The sequence below is a fragment of the Acanthopagrus latus genome, chromosome 12, assembly GCF_904848185.1.
Source record: "Acanthopagrus latus isolate v.2019 chromosome 12, fAcaLat1.1, whole genome shotgun sequence".
Taxonomy (NCBI): Eukaryota; Metazoa; Chordata; class Actinopteri; order Spariformes; family Sparidae; genus Acanthopagrus; species Acanthopagrus latus.
In genome coordinates this window covers 14,401,379-14,418,942 of record NC_051050.1, presented here as the reverse complement: position 1 = coordinate 14,418,942, position 17,564 = coordinate 14,401,379, and the positions used below count along the sequence as shown (strand labels likewise).

Sequence of the window (17,564 nt, the reverse complement as noted above, 5' to 3'; positions counted from 1 at the left end):
GCTGTTTTTTTTTTTTCTCCTGCAGAAAAGAAAATGTATTGCCAGAAAAAACACATCTCTAATTTTGTTGAATTTTAACTGGTCGAATTAATTTAGCGCCAGGTATGATTTACTTTTGAAACTTCCGTGAAGAACTTTGCAGTAGTTTTGTGGTTCCATTAAGACTGCCAAGCACACAGTTTCATTGCTTAGCAATAGAATAACTGAAAACATTAAAGATGTCACTTGAATTAGTATTTATTCACCAAATCTACGCTATTAACTGGTTTACAGAGCACTAGCACTTCTAATCATTCTTGTGTAACGAGACAAACAGCAAAACAAACTAGACAGCAGACAAAAACAAACCGGGGAATTCAATTTCAGCTTATTTATGGAGACTTCTCAAAAGTCTGAGCCTTGGCTGGCTCGTTTTTCCTAATAGCTGACTTCTCCCTCTAGTGCAGTTTAGTTTGATCGGAATGGATTGATGCAGTTTGTTCCTCAGCGGCAGTGAAACGCCCGCAACTCACAGGCTTTACATACAACAAGCTAATAATGCATAGGCGTCGGGAGGGACTGGCATTCAAACTGGAAAACAAAATGGGCAATTCTGCCATTCTGGACCCAACATAACGACGCCACTATGAGCCATTAAATCGGCCACAAATTGGCCTCGGCCTGTGCTAGCTTCTATAGTTAGATGTGGTGAGGCACGCAGCCAGCGGGGGCCGTGTGCCTGTAGGTATGGCAGCGTTGTTGGTCCGCCAGACAGCCTGTCTAGGAAGGATCAATACAGGATTAGGGACAAATCCCTCCCTTCAGACCTTGTTTTTAAGTGTGCGCAATCCAGAAGTGTTAAAGGTTTTCCGTCACGAAGCCAGGTGATTTCACAACTTGCTGCCGCTCGCCTGTCAGACACGAACCTCATGCTTCTATCCGTCACATTTCCAGGCAGAAACAAGGCGGCCGAGTTTAGTTTTTCAAAAGTCAGCACTTCCTCGAGGACGCCTTGGTTCTGGACGTATGTGCAGTATCAGCTGATCCAGCGGCTGCCGTTGTCCAGGTGAGTCCATGCAGGGAGTGGAAAAATTGGTGGGAGGAGGAGAGGAAAGCTGGCCCGCGCTGCTTGTTTGACATCCCGGTGGAAGAGGTTGACTTTGCAGGCTCCAGTGACTTTAAATAACCAAAACAGATGATTGACAGAATGACTGACACTTACCGAGGCCGAACTGGGAGAGCGCGGTCTGGGCCGCCTGGGAAGAAATCCATCAGACGAGCCTGTAACAAGCTGTGCGCTCTTATATTTAACGTGATACTGGCAGCGTTAGAAGGAAGTGATCGCGAGGAAAGAATTCCTCACTAGAATGCCTCGCTGCCCCGGTGGTTTTTTTAAACAAACGTGAGCATTGTCCTTCGGCCCGTGACTTTTTGTTCTGAACCAGTCTGCTCTGTAGAAACGCAAACCTTTACATGCAATAATATACACAGTGGTTCATCTGACCCACACACACACACACACACACACACACTGCATCAACTCAAATAAAACACACACTTATTAAAAAGTCAAAGACAAAACAGTGTTTCTAAATTGACGTCCCAGGCTTTTCTAAACATAAAAAAAACCACCTGACCAGATCGCCACGAAGCCGAATTATTGTCTTTGCTCAGCTAATTCCAGAGCTTTCTGACTTTGAAAACAACACCGACAAACTATCTCCAAGCTGGGGGGGGGAACACACATCTGTCTCATCCGTCAACACATCATAACCGCGCCAATAACAAACTCTGAGCTCAGAGGGAGGTGGCGGAGAGGTCAGCCGACTGTGTATGTATGTGTCTGAGCAGCAGAGAGAGAGAGAGAGAGGATCTGCTCTCCTAGTCTACGCTCAGGCTCCCCTCCGAACACCACCCCCGCCCCCGCCCCCGCCCTGTCCGACCCCCCTGGGAACCGAAGCCACAGCGGGCAACCTGAAACCCCATGATGTCATCCTCGGAGAGCACGGGCTACCGGCAGTCAGTGAGAAAGTGTACAAAACCCAAAGTCAACATCACACAATTACTGGGGTTAATTGTATTTACAATCCGCCAGCTGTGGTGGATTAAGGGGTCCGCCGATGAAGTGCTGTACATGTGCGAGGAGAGAACGAGTCGTCATCGGGGGAGGTTTGTGAGAGGGAAGGTTTTGACTTAAAGTTTCATCTTCCTTTCTGCAGGTTTTAATTCAAACCTGCAATAAGACTTGCTCTGTGTGTGCACTGGCAAACTTCCACCACGACGCTTCGGTGTTTTGCTGGAAAAGCTGCACATTCTCAGCTCTCTGTTGCACGTGATCATAAGAAAAGCTTGTTAATCTCAATTAATTAGTTCCACTTTTCTAACAGTGCTCGTTTCAAAAGGGAGAGCAGGCGGTGGGTAACTAATTACATCTAATTGCATAATGAAGTCTTTGTTTCAAGACAATAATTTGTGGTACTTTACTTCTTTAACTTTTGTATTTTTACTTCGGCATTATTTCAATACCAATGGTTTGACTTGGAATTGAGTAATTCTAGACATGTGAAATATTAAGTGAGTAATAATAAATCTGCTTATCAAAAGTATTTTTCAGGCAATAAATGTACTTATGTATAATAAAAAAAATAATGTGATTTTAAAAATGATTAAAAAATGCACTTTGGTTCAGACGCAGCATGAATTCTTCAAAGTAACTAGTAACTAAAGGAATCAAATGAATTGAGTCGAGTAAAAAGAATATTTGCGTCTAAATTGTAGTGAAATGTAAAGTAGCAAAAAATGATCTTCCTTTGCTCTCCATACTATGACATAGTGACAAATGGCACCTAATGAGGAAACAATGTGATCCTAGGTGAAGCGCTGGCAGTCAGACTACCAGCAATTCTGTGTGTGTCTGCAAAAAAAGAGAGGACACGGGGGTCACACATGTCATCACATGGTATCCATGATGGATGGCCGTTTCCTCCCACTCCTGCAGGTTCTTATACAGGACCTCTGTTCCCATTCAGCTTTGTCTCAGTGCTGCTGGTGTGCAGCCGGACTAATAGGAGGCTTCACCTTCGGGACACAGAGGTATGAACCCTGGATCTTTATAGCATCTAAGACTCTATATCCCTTCTGAGGTTTCATCGTGACTACAATAAGAGTCTAAAAGTGAAATATCAAACAATGAACTGTGGCGGTCAAAGCAGAGAAATCCTGAGAGCACCACCCCCGATCCCTCTGAACATGTGTTCATCATTAATGCGAGGATGCTGCAGGAGGAATGTCGGGGATACCGACTGGTCTCCGGACCGTTTCAGGCAGACTGAGTACGGGGTTAAGCGTCACTGACATGTCGGGATGATCTTGCGTACTAAATGCATCTTCTTTGAGCGAATGCTAATCAGCAGATTTGACTTTCTTATGACCTGCTGAGCTTCTATCTGAAGGCTCTGCGTGAAAGAATGTAAACAGTCACGACAAGCAATTACGGTCTCATTATTGTTGTTTATGACATTATGACAGTCATCCGTGGCTTCTGGCCTTCAAGATGAAGTCATAATTGCTATTCCTTTTCATTGTGCTTCACAGCAGGGAATTGTGTTCTTGTATCTGACTGACAGTCAACCGCTGCAAGCAATTTTACAGTCGCCTCGCTAACAAAGCCCATTCACACTCCGCTGTCTGGATAATAAATCGTGTGCTTTGGCATCGCACTTAACCAGTTCTTCAGTTCAAGATGAGTGTGTCATGTTTTCCTCTGCACCCGGTGCATTAACCCCGCACCCTCACTGGACAGCGCCTGTGATCAAAGCCTGCCAAAATTCCTTGGTGGTGATTCCCCCCTTTTGGGTCCGATGTCAGGATCAGAGACCGGAGCACGGAGAGGGCTACTCAGTCAAACAAGCCACGTAACATTAATTTGCCATGCCTGATCTATTGCAACGGCACGCATGCATCCATGTGCACGATCAAGACGAGGCGCAGAGACAGCTGTCCTGTCGCCCTGTGTCTAATGTAGACGGACAGCAGGCGGAGAAACCGATTGGACGCAGTGAGACATCCATTCAACACACAGAGGGGGTTATGAACATCGGGATGATGATGAACTCCATTTGTACTGGGGTCCACTGTATTTAATGTGTCTGCGGACCAGAGAAATATGGCCCGCTTGGGTTTCTGCTGTAACATATCAGCTGAAACAATAGATCCACAACAGTTCAAGAGCCGGATCTTCAAAGCGTCCGCAAAAGACCAATTTATGATTTTAGGGACGGGCAGTGGTTTGCCTTTTCACGCACACCAATAAATCAAATATTCGCGGGACTCAAGAAACACTTTGACAGTTTGGATGAGCATACTGGCCAAGAGTTACAGTAGATATAAAGATCAATACCGCTTTCGTGTCTGTATGCTAAACTGAATCAAGAGCCAGGTAGAACTGCAATGATTGATTGACTGATTGATTAGCTCTCAACTCTCAGCTCTCAAAAAGTCATAGTTCTCTGATTCCAGCATCTGACAACAATTGAGGATGACATCTTGGAATTTTTTTTTCACCATATTCTTTTCTTTACAGAGGAGGAATTCTGCCACTGCAAAACATTTGAGTTGTGACTTTTTTCCTCAAAACTCTGAAAGAAAGTTACTTCCCATGAAAAAAAATATCCTAACTTTTGAACCCTAATCCTCTTCCATCTTTCTAGACCAAACAACTCATCTGTTAATCAAGGAATTAACCAAAAGATTAATCAATAATGAAAATACGGTAGTCGGAGGCTTAGAGCCAGGAGGTGAGTATCTTATCTTAACACACAGACTGGATGCAGGGGGACACTGTCCAGGCAACCATCAAAGAGTCCATGAAGTCTGTTAACATGAGATACAATAAGTTCATTTGTGAGTTTTAAAAGTGTCTGTGGTCAGATTCTTTAACTTTGGACAGAGTCAGGGTAGTTGTACTCCTTGGCTACATATGTAGCACATTTGACGCACACACACTGAGTATGTCATTCCAGACATGTTTACACAGACGAAGTTAGATCTCAGAGCAGGAGCCCTGGGGGCTTTGTCTTTGCCAGGGGATCCCCAAGCCCCCACCTTCTATCCCTACATCCCTCGATCCCTCCTTGTCCTTCTGAACCCTGTTGAAGGTTCAATTTTAGGGACTAAACTCCTGGTCGGCCCCTCAGGACTGTCTGTCTCCCTTTGCTCTGTTTTGCTTGGTTTAGGCCAATTTGCCGCTTGCAGTTACCAGCAGACTGTCAAGCCACCATGAGAATATTCCCACCGCACACTCACATAGATGGTTTTCATGATCCGCAGCTTACGCTGACACTGAAACCTGATAAAACAACTCAGTGGAGGACCTACAGAGCGCTGCCAAAGGGCCTTATTGACAAGTGAGGGCCATTAGCTTTACCCTGGTTGTTGACGTTGGTTTGATGTGATGCCTCAGCGTCAGTCAGTCTTTTAAACGCCTTGGATGGGTCCCAACCAAACCTGACTCAGGGAGCTGCAGGCAGGTCTGGGAACACAGGCGCTACCGGCCCGTCCACACACAAAGGGCGGCCAAGAAACCCTCCTCTGTCCGAGCCTGTCAGCGGGACTGAGGGCCTCCTGTCTGTGATTGATGACCGGGGTTCTGCGCATTTCTGAAGCTGACACGTGTTGGCTCTGCTCTATTTAGTTAACATTATTCTTATTATTTCTCTGACCAGCCCAGCTGTTGAGTGCGTCGGTGTGTGTGTGTGTGTGTGTGTGTGTGTGTGTGTGTGTGTGTGTGTGTGTGTGTGTGTGTGTGTGTGTGTGCGTGCACACACAGGGAGGGGATTTTCCATGCCCTCAGCTGTCCAGGTATGTGTAATGAAATCTTGAGTTCTGTTTTGAAAACCCTCGGCGTTGAGGTTTTCTTCTCCCAGCTCCCCTCTTCTTCTCTCCTTCCCTCTCACCCACGTGTGCTCCCATGGAACGGTCCACCCAAGGTTACTTACTGCTTAATTTGCAGCACTTTGGAAAACTAAAATAAACACCCAGGTTGTAAGAGGTGGGGAACACCCACCATCTTGACCACTTTGTGTCCATAAGGAGAAAACAGTACTTAATTGTAGAAAAACTGTGTGTGTGTGTGTGTGTGTGTATATGTGTGTGTGTGTGTGTACTTGTGTCTCCAGCTCAGACTTGAATTGGGACAGCAATAAAGCCACACCGCTCTAAACCTGCGCGATCAGTTATTAAACTTGATCTTAACGAAAAGTACAAGAGAACTACTGTTAGTCAAAGCTGCACCATACAGGTGCAGGACAGGAGGCGCAACGGCTCATACATGCAAGAACCCAAATCATGAAAACACACACACACACGCTTCTTAATTAAAGATGGATCAATCCCCTTTTCAAATTTTCATTGGATGTCATTTAAATGATTTAGATTCTTGTTATTGTTGGTATTACGTGGAAGGTTACATGACTAAACCGCACAGAGCCTTTTTATTAAAAGCGCAAAAAAATATCCAAAAATGAAATAAATTTAAATGTATTCCAAAGAAATGTATTTAACTAAGGCAGTGATGGAATGTAACTGAGTACATTTACTTGAGTACTGTACTTAAAATTTTGAGGTCATTTATATTAATATCTCTCACACACACACATGCACTCAAACAGCACAGACAAAGACTTTTTCCGGATGATACATTTTCACTTCTCTGTGAGCAGATGCGGTTGACCAACTAAGCCTTCCTCAAACATACACGTAGCAGAAACAATAATAAAAAGGCCGAAGCAAACACAAGATTCAGCCACAGGATTCTCTAAAACCAAGAAGGCATTTCATCCCCTGGAACCATCTGATCCCTAAATCCTTATCTGCCTGTGCACTTGTACGTGGCTGCTCATATGGGACCGCAGCTCCACGTGTTTGCGCTATGTAGTGCTAATTAACAGCTGTGTCTGCTCTTGAACACCTGCAATAACAATCCAGGCTGTAGCAGGTTAGCTGGCTGCTATTCTCTCTCTCTCTCTCTCTCTCTCTCTCTCTCTCTCTCTCTCTCTCTCTCTCTCTCTCTCTCTCTCTCTCTTTTTGTTGTAACCTGATCTGATCTCCACTACATAAAGCTCCCAGAGCCACTAGGGGACTTGGAAAGACAAGGAGAGGGGCCGGCCTCTTCTCAGACTGGACAGAGCCGGAACTAAAGACGAAGGACAAATGAATGATTGGTGTGGCTAACTCGTTTTCCACCCTGGAAGTTGATTTGAAAAGCAGAAAAATACTCCACGTCCAGTATATATCAAGTATATTTGAACTGGAATTGCAGAGTTGCCATAAGGTTGGGTGACATATGGGTGAGATAAAAATTATGATGTCAGAAGAACCATTTGAAAAGATTCCTCAAAAGCAGTAAATGAAACTGCTGAAAGTGTTTTTTCCTTCCACCTAATCACATTAGATGTGACTTGAATTTAAGCTCTAGCTTGCTACATTTAGCATTAGCGCCTATCTTTTAGTATGATAAATGAACAAATAAACTCACAGGCCGACTTCAGTCAGCTGATAAGGCCACTAGCACCACGGCTAACTGTGCTAACTGGCTCACGGAAGCCAAATTACAGCTAGCGCAGCAATATTTAGGCTACGGCTTTAAAAGAGGGTTTAACCCTCTGCACTTTGATATTTTCAAAGTAATACGAGAAGCCTGATGGAGCTTCAGAGTGGCCAAGAATAAACAGAAAACATTCAAAATAATGGGGAAAAAACAGGGAAAAGTCTGGATAACACTGTCAACAGAATGTGAAGAATCCTCAGTAGACTGTGCAACACATTACACAGTCTACTGAAGATAGTATTCACTTTACCTCAAGATGATAGTCCCTTAGTCCTTGTATGGCGAGTTTGTTACATTTTACAAGCTTTTAGTATGATAAATTAAAACAAAAAACTCACAGGCAGACTTTGGTTAGGTAATAAGGACACTAGCTCCATGGCTACCTGCGCTAAATAGCTCACGGTAGCTAGCTACAGCCGATGGTTCCCCTGCTGGAAAAACAGCACCAAAACACAATATCGGTGCTGGTCTATGCTGTTTTCTTCCAGCAGGGTCCTCCGGTCTTTGCCGTATTATCAGTTGAGTCATTTTTTCTTCCTGTCTAACCGCCAACGTTCTTTATCAAATAGAGAATGACGGTGTGGGTTAATAGTCGTGTAGTCACTGCCATCTCAGCCACGCTGCCGTTCTAGCAAGATTAATATCACAAGCATGGACTAGCATCAGCATCGATATTAGCATGCAAAAGCAGCATGAATATTAGCAGAGACAGATCTAGCTGTCACTCAAACACTCAAAGTTCTAAATTTTAAGTTATTTCTCTAAATAATATTTGGCAAACCGTGTGACAAAATTGCCAGGAAAGGACTTTGAAATGTCATCAAAATATCAAAATACACTGGAATGGGGCTTTAAGGGCCAAACCCAACACAACTATAACTCATTTATTCAAAGGGAGTCTGTTTTTTCTTTCAGTGATCACATCAGGCCTCTGCACCACAACCACAGCACGTAACCGAAGGCTAAACGAGAGCAGTATCTATCACTGTAATAGATTTCCAACCATCTGCACTTTAATATTTTCAGAGTAATATGAGAAACCTGATGGAGCTCCAAAATAGGACACATTATATCTGCAGGAACAGCAGGAGAACTGGTCAAAAATAAACAGAAAACATTCACAGTGTCACTGGGGGGGGGGGGAGTCTGGAAAATCATGACAACTCGTGCCAAAACACAAACTGCCTCAACAAAGAACAGCAGCTGCTGGAGTCGAAACTACCCACCGGGGATACGACTGACATGCAGTGTGTACAGAAAACAGGAGTGGGAACAACTACTGCAAACTGACATGCAACAAACAGTAACACCACGCACCTTTTTGTTTTGCAGTAGTGATGCCGTTAATCCAATGTTTAAAGGGATATTCCATTGTAAATTTAATGCATGGTCTAACACACCGTGACACTGAGTAAGACCCCCCCCCCCCGAGATCAAGTTTTCTGACCGCTAGCTTATGTAGTCTTAGCAACCTCAGAAAACATAGCACAATAACAATACACTGTACTCTATGCCTCCAACCAGGAAACCGCCATCAAAAAGCCACTTATAGCCACAAATATTGCTCAGAACAGCGCCAAACTTCAGCAACAGTACAAAGAGGGTCCCAGCACATAGTTAGAGGCATCAAACAACTGCTAGCTTTGCCGGATTTCTTCTGAAAAGACAACACAACTCACAACTCTCCTGCAGCAGTGTGCTCGTTGTGGGGAAGCCCTGAAAAGTCGAGTACCGTTACAGTTAGAAATGATCAATTCTGCTCTTTTCCCTGTCCGCTCTCGATAATAACTGTTATAAACTGGTAGGCAAGACACATATGAACTTTGATTGCATTTCCATGGAGTAATAATCATACATTTTCATCCTTGAACTGTGCAACTCTACTGCACTCGGTAATCGACTCGTCAGGGCTTCCCCACAACGAGCAAGCTGCTGCAGGAGAGTGGTGAGCTGAGTGGTGTGTGTATTGTTATGGTGCTGTGTTTTTTCTGAGGCTGCTATGACTACATAAACCAGGAAAACTTGGTGTCACGGTGTGTTAGACCATGGATTAAATTTACACCGGAATATCCCTTTATGTACGGTTTCATGACGAGTTGACGTGAGTTTCTCACCTGTGTGTGTGTGAGAGTGCTTGTTTCCAGATAAAGCAGTGTGCCACAGGGAGCCAGATATTACAATGGCAGCTGAAAATACACTCGCTGGAACATCTGATTTCTCAAAAACACCTTACAGACGATATCGTAGCGAGAGTGGCAGCTGGTTCCTGTTATCAGCTTTGACACCGCCGCTACTGTCCCGCTTGTTCCAGGATGTGACCAATTGTCTTCAATTTACGGATTAGCGTTTGCAGTTGATAAGAGATGTCACTCCGAGGGCACACTCACCTGATACGATCTATGCAAACCCAGCTTCTTCTGTTTTGTCACCGCGGCATCCTCCTCATCCTCCGGGATATTAAAAAAAAAAAAATTCAAAGCTCCGATGTCAGCGCATTTCCCTGCAGGCCTCACAGGTACGACTCCAAATGTCCTCTGCCCTCTCCCCAATCTGCGGAAGGGGAGGAAGAAAAAAGAGGCACATATGAAGCCAATTTTCACAATCTGTCATCAGGAACACAGAGGAAAAAACATGAGCAGGAGAGAAATCGATTTCATCTGTTTCTCCATCTCGTCTCACAGTCTGAGTGGCACTTGCTGTCACTTGCTATTTGGCGAAAGAGCACGAATCGAGATGCAGCGCAGAATGAGGCCTACTGTACGACAGACATGCAAGAATTCAGTAACAAAGCCTCACTGAGATTACCCCGCCGAAAGATCAAACTGTCGGGGGAGATCATGTGGATGTGTTTTGAGTGCGGTGAAACCCAGAAACCCTTCTTCTTCTTCTTCTTCTTCTTCTTCTTCTTCTTCTTCTTCTTCTTGCAGAGAGAAAAGATTTATGAACTTCGCAGGGGAAAAAAAGAAAACCAAGTGTCGTGAAACAGACTCCAGTGAGCCCGAGCCAAGATTGTATCAGCAGAATAACACACTGAATCACAGCTGGGCACGGCTCTGGACCGACAAGGCCGAGAGGGGTGTAGGATCTCGGACTTTCCCTTTCGGTCGAAACAGGTGAATTCTGCTGCTGCGATTCTGGGTGGTCCAGCTGATCTGCCTTTTCTTAATAAACTGCAACGTTAGGTCAGAATTACGGGCTGTCGTCCTGCCGGCTACCTGCTCGCCAGGCATGTGTGTCTCCATGAGACTGAGAGAGACTTTTTTCCCCACGTGATCAAGCTCTTGAAACGCGAGAATCCGATCAACGGGCCTCAAATTCAGTAGGGATGATTTGCATAATTACAACATTCTGGGGTTTTTTTGTGTTTTTTTTTTTCCCGCCATCTTCTGAAGCGCATGCACGCTAACATCAACACACACACACACACACACAGCTGCCTTTTATTTGCCGGGATCCAGCCACAGATGGTGATACAGTGTGAACTTTAACACACGGATTCTTGACATTCTTTACGGGTGTGAGTTACTCTCCAACTCGAACCAGCGCTCGGCCTCTCCGGCCCTCTTTACTTCCCTGCCAGCAGGTCGCTGTCACAGAGGGAGTCCGAGCAGAGCCTCGCCCACGTATACAAGCCCCTATTGTCCCCTCTAGGTACAGTACCTCTCTATTTCACAGCCCGGCATGGGTCCGGCTCCCCGACAGTACACCGAGCCTCTGCGTTGGTGCTGCGTCAGCATATTTTTGCTTGTTTATGATGGGTCCTGTAGAGGCACGTCCATTGCTTAATGTAAAAGGAATGCTAATTAAACGATGCAGCACGCCTGCTCGCTGCTGAAATCAAGGGCTAAAAGTATATGTGCTGTATCTGCGGGTAACAATGCTTCATAGTGCTGCGACACACTGAGCGCTTTTGATTCTATGCAGATAAAATCGTGGTATTAAAGGGAAACTTTGCCGATTTTCAACCAGATTTTTATCATAACTAAAAAAAAACAACAACAACAACACCCACCCCAGCCACAGTCTCTTCACCCTGCTGATGTCTGACAAGAGATTCAGAAGTATCCACTGTCGCACCACCAGACCACCATGCAGCTTCTTTCCTCAGGCCGTGAGTCTCCTGAACTCATCCCCAACACTTCACCACAAATGATCATGCATCAGTTAGTCTGTAATCTTTTCTGTACAGGTGTAACTTGGGGAATTGCAACTTCAATTCCGAAAATCCACATTTTTGCATGCTGCCTCCATGGACACAAAGGGTTAAAAACACTGGATCTTGACGGGGTGACTTATTGATGCTCATATCAAACTGACAAACTCCTCGAATGGCCCCATTTCCTGAGTTGGGAAGTGGTTCTTCAGATTTTGTTTTGCATGTTGCTGCTCAGAGGGTTTAAACAACACGCTGACAAGTGTCAAGGAAGAGCAAAGGGAATGACAGAGTGACTCTACGATACATGACTTTGGAAAAGTTTCTTACTATCAGCCCAACGTTTCAGCGTTATACACCTTCAACTCGGCTTCACAAGACGTTCCCATTTTAAAGATCATCCACAGGAGTTTCCAGCCTGAAATGTGTTTGCGATAATTCCGACAGCACATGAACGCACGGTTACGGTGCGTTCCAGGCAACTCGGAACCAAAAATATCTGACCTCCTAATCGGGGCATATCCATCTACCCCGACTTCATGAGGGAGCTGTTGTCCGGCATCATATTAAATAAAAACTGAGCACCACAGAGATGAAATACTTCCTTAATCACAATGTGAAGATCATTTGTAAGGGTAAAATCATCCGTTGGACATTGTTAGATTAAAAAGATTGTGTCTTTAAGTCCTGGGGGTCGGGTGAAATTAAAGCTTCTGAGAGTTTCTGAAATTCACTACACTCCATCACATGCTGATCTCGCTCATTTCCGGGCACGCCAGTCAGAAGACAGAGCCGGCGTCTCGCGTGATACTTTAGTGGAGAAAACAGGCTTCTATTAGAGACGGTTTATTTTACATAGCCATCCACATGCTCAGCAGAAAGTCAATTAGCTCGCCACTTTGGGGGCAAATTGCCGCCGAGACGGCATTACAATCCAAAAACACACAAACACCCACAGACGGGATCGTTCCCCTGCTAAATACTACCCCTGCTGCAGGAGGATCGCCACTCAGTCCGTCTTGATCAATACAGCTTTTAGCCTTGGATTTCACTCTGTCTTCACGATATTATCGGTGTGTGGAGCATCAACGGAAAGCACTTGAAGTAACATCTGAGAGTTTTGCAGTGAAGATTTGTCAATGTGTCTCAGTTTTACAGTCAAGATGTTGCGAAGAACTCCGTGAGATTCGGTCAGACGGATACAGATACTCACCATCCAAACATCGGACCTCAGAAAGCATCCTGTCACTTTACCCAGCCGGAGCTCTCCAGCACTTGTCTTTCTCTTGAAGGGGGGAAAAAAAAAAAAAAAAAAAAAAAAGTCGAGTTATTAGAAGGAGCTCATGTATCCGCCATCGACAAGTGAAAGGTCTGAGACTAAATTTCAAGCTCAGGTCATTTCTCCACTTTGACTTTCACCCTATCATGCAAAGTATCCTTATCCTCTTCTCCTCTTCGATCTTCAATCATCCATCATGTACGTCTCTCTCCTTCTTTTTTTCATCTTTCTCCCTCTCTCTAATAACAGGATGTCTCTCACATGGCTGCTGAACTTCCAGGGGAAAAGAGCGGAGCGGCTCGCAGCTTTAAGTCATTTCTGCTGCCGTTTTTTTTTTCCGCCTCTCATCTGTGTTAATTGTCGGGGAGCCCACAGGTAGGGCGATTATTCCTAAGTGGATCCTAAGTGGAACAAGAGCAGCTGCATTTCGCTCGCGCTTCCTAGCTGATGGGAGCCGGAGGAGACGCAGTGATCATTATGATGGACTATCTCAGCCGCGAAAAACTCAAACTTGAGTTCAATTCAAGAACTTTAAGGATACGAGCCCACAAAGTGATCGCTCAGTCTATTTATCTGTCCTTCAGAGAGGCCGTGTGGAACAAATGCAAGCACAGGCCTGCATCACAGGCAGCATCTGTGTTGACAGTGTTGTTGTTACAAAGAAAAATACGGCGGTGTGACTCTGGTATGTATGGGTGTGTATGACAGATACAGCACAGAGAGTGAAAGACAGATGTGAAAGGCCTTGATGTGAGATGATCCTCAGTGTGTGTGTGAGTGTGTGTGCAGAAGAAGAAAAAACAAAGGAAATCATGAAGAAATGTCCTGGCAGCTGGAAAAGACATTGAATAAAGTCCGTCTGGGACCGAAATCTCTGACAGTTTGTCTCTTGCAGCTCCACCATTTGCTCCGTCTGACGGTCGCCGCGCTCGAATTACACGGCAGACGGCTTCAATCTGGAGTGTGAGCTGATAAACTCAAAACTTTGGTGTTACTTTTCATCTGCTCCTGCAGCTTCTGCAAACCTGAGCAAACCTCCCCACCAATCACACACACGTGCACACACACACACACACACTTGGTAATTTACCTGTCTGGTCCTCAAATACTGCTCCTATTGAGCTTGTTAATATTCACCAAACATCTCCGCTCTGATTGGCTGGACTCGTTTCCTGTAATCATGAGGGAGGAAACTGGGGTGAGGGGTCGCAGCTTGCTAAGTTTAGCCCCGCGGACAAACCCCAGACTCAGGACAGTATCTGCTCAGATTGTGTTTGTTTTGTGTGTTTATGTGCATCGGAGAGGGACTGGATGAGTGTGTGTGTGTGTCTGTGTGTAGGAGTGTTTGCTAAAGAGGAGCTGGTGAAAAATATGTTTTCCCTTCAACGTACATGTGATGTTCAAATCACCTCAACAGATGTCTGCTGAGCGATGAACACAGCGTTCACTACAACGTAATAATACCTCATTTCTTCTGTTAAATTAGTCAAAAGTCACATTTCCTGCTCATTTTCAAGTTCATACTTGTATTTCAGTTTTCCTGTAGAAAAGGTTTACATGGTTTATTGTTTATCTATTGCTCCTCTGTTCTCCATCTGAACGCTCTCTTTTAGCTTATCTCTTTAAGGCCCTCCCTCTTAAAAAACCCTCTCTTCTCTGATTGGTCAACCGCCACACGCCTGCGCAAGAATCGCACAACATGTTTCCGCCTCAGCTCTTGCCTGTGTTTCTGAGTCCTGACTGCTTGTTTGAAAGACACAGTTTCTGAACACAGGGCTTGAAACCTTCGCAGTGTTTATGCAGCAGGGTACCAAATGTGCGTAATTATGATATATTCCAAAAACTAATATACACACTTACAGGGCTATTTTTATTCAAAAATCTCTTATGTCAGAAAGGCAGTGATGGTCTCATGATTTTCCCGCAGACGTATTTCCAAACGCTTGATGTCTCATCATCCTTCACTTTTTCCATTTGTGGTGCTAGAAGTCCATTACCGGTCCACAAGTGCTCTTGGAGGAAAAAGTCGCTCAGAGGGACACTTTAAGTGCTCTATCAGCACCACAGTGCAGAAAGAGATCTACGAGAACTCGTTTGGCACTTAGTTGACACCTACTTTAATCTGCAGCAATTATCTTAATTATAAATCAATTGGTTTAAGTTTTTAATTCGTAAGTATAAATATTTTCTGGTTTCTTTACCCCTCTATGACAATAAACTGAATATCTCTGGGTTGTGGACAAAACAAGACATTGGACGACTTGGACGCTGGGAAACATCAACATTTTTGTCGTGATTTTCTGAAATACAGACCAAACAACTGTTGATTAATCACGCAGGTGTTTTGGGACATGCCCGCCTTCATGCTGCTACAATACATCACCCTAACATAATGAATGTACATACACATACACACATACACGCACACTGTGTAAGCCATCAGTGCCAGTCCAACAAGCTGAAACACTTGACGCTTGAGTCTGTGGTAGACCACAAAGTGCTGCCTCGCCGTGCCCCCTCGCCTGACATGCCATCACCATCATGTAAGACTAATGACGGGCGTTACTGCTGCTAGGGGGCAAGGCTCGGGTGGTGGATGGTGGGTGGTGGTTCGAACACTCTGTGTGTTTATTGTAAACACTCACTGGGCTCTGCTTCAATGAGCGTCTCTGTCCTGCAGAGAGCTCGAGGGTTGCAAGCACACAACCACACACCTGCGGGAGGGGCCGCAGGTCGCGCACGGCTCAGCCTGGGGTCTGATGCCGATGGAAACATCAGGACACATCAGGAGACCTCAGCTCTGGTTTCTCTGATACCCAGAGATCACATGCAAAGCACAGAGGGCCATTGATGCCATTGCCACCGTCCACTGACAGACAATGGAGTCTTCAGCTCGCTGCCAGATGTTAACACACACACACAGTGGGTGTAAAAATGTCACGTGCGCTCTACAATGATGAGCATTATCTGAAACCGGGTTGAAAAGTGAGATCTAGAGTAATCAAATAACATTAAGATCAGGCTTCACGATCAATCTTGACTTTGGACGCAAAAGTTTAGAATCACATGACAAGGTCCATAGAGGCTTATTTCCAGTCATATGAAATTGACTTTATAATAAGCAGGAGTTTGTTACATAATTGACCATCCAACATTTAGACTAACGTGGACAAAAATCTTTGAAGAGCTAACCCTAACCCTTAAGTAAAAGTAGTGACAACAAATTGTAGAAATACTTACAAGTAAAAATCCTGCATTCGAAAAGTAAAACTACAAAAGCATTAGCATCAAAATGTATTTATTACAAAAGACAAAGATCTGATTATTCTGAATGGTCAATTTTAGAATAACATATATTTTTATCACTGATGAAATGTACATCTCAGATTGTCAGTTCATTTGCTCAATTACTGTGCCTAAGAACAATTGTTAAGTAATTGAACTTAACCATTTTTTTTTCCCAGTTTTTTTCTACTTAATACTTCCAATCCACTACTTTTCAGGGGCATATATTGAAACTTATACTTCACTACATTCATCTGAGAACATTCATTACTAGTTGCACATTTTACAGTAAATGTATTTATTTTATCTGAAATCCCAAATACGCCACACGTCAGACCTGACACATCATTTTAAACGTCATCAACAAACTGAAACGAGTCCAGCTGCCTGTGATGCAGCACGCAGATTTGTCATGACCCGGATTACTGAGAACCTTCATCCACATAAGATCTCACAGTCGGCCAATATTCAGCCAACCATAGTATGAATTACATTCACTTTTAGTTTTCACACTGAAGTATATTTATTGCCCAAAAATGACCTTTGATGTTTGAATATATTCAATATCAGATACTTATACACTTTTACTCAAGTACTATTCCTATGGTACTATTACTGAAGTAATATATTAACACGATATCTTAACTTTTACCAGAGTATGATCTTAGGGCCTTTTTGTCTAATTATTGATGCATGAATGTCTACATCAGCTTTAATGCTGAAGCTAATTGTGAATTTACCACCTTATCATATCTTAATCTATCATAATAAATCGGGTTTTACATGTCGATGAGGTTACATGTTGTATTATTAAATGGGGCACTGTGTAGTTTTGGAGAGGAAATGCAAACTCATAATTTTAATATTTAAATTATCTATGTCAGTGAAGATATTTCTATTTTCATTAAGATTTCTTCCCACAAACCACAAAGTGCACCTTGAATCTGAACTGTAACTCCAGTTCAATACATTTGAAATAAATGTAGTGGAGTAAAAAGTACAAGGTTTCCTGATGAGAGGTAAATAAAGAAGCACACAAATGGACTGACAGCACTTTGTACAGATGTACTTTGCCACTCTTCCACCAGTGTAGTACAGAAATCAGCCATATTACCAGAGCTTCAGTCCCAACAAGACAGCTTCATACTCACATCTGAGCAGACCTTCATCACTTTAACTGTCTTGTTGATCTCAATGTCAGTTATTCAAAACGACCATAAAACCTCATCTGCGTCTGATCTCAGCGCGGCTCAGAAGCGAGA

At 44.0% G+C, this 17,564-nt stretch overlaps 1 protein-coding gene across 5 annotated transcripts in view; it reads right to left on the bottom strand.

Annotated features, from left to right (window-relative positions):
• Positions 1 to 17,564, bottom strand: part of bmpr1bb (bone morphogenetic protein receptor, type IBb) — a 58,764-nt gene that overhangs the window by 40,632 nt on the left and 568 nt on the right. For 2 of the 5 annotated variants that reach the window (XM_037116226.1, XM_037116229.1), the window contains exon 2: positions 9,973 to 10,135. The exons of 2 other annotated variants lie outside the window; for them this stretch is intronic. The gene's annotated coding sequence lies outside the window, so the exon portion shown is untranslated. Of the gene's footprint in view, positions 1 to 9,972; positions 10,136 to 12,951; positions 13,024 to 17,564 lie in introns of all 5 variants that reach the window. One more of the 5 variants, XM_037116227.1, reaches the window with a different exon arrangement.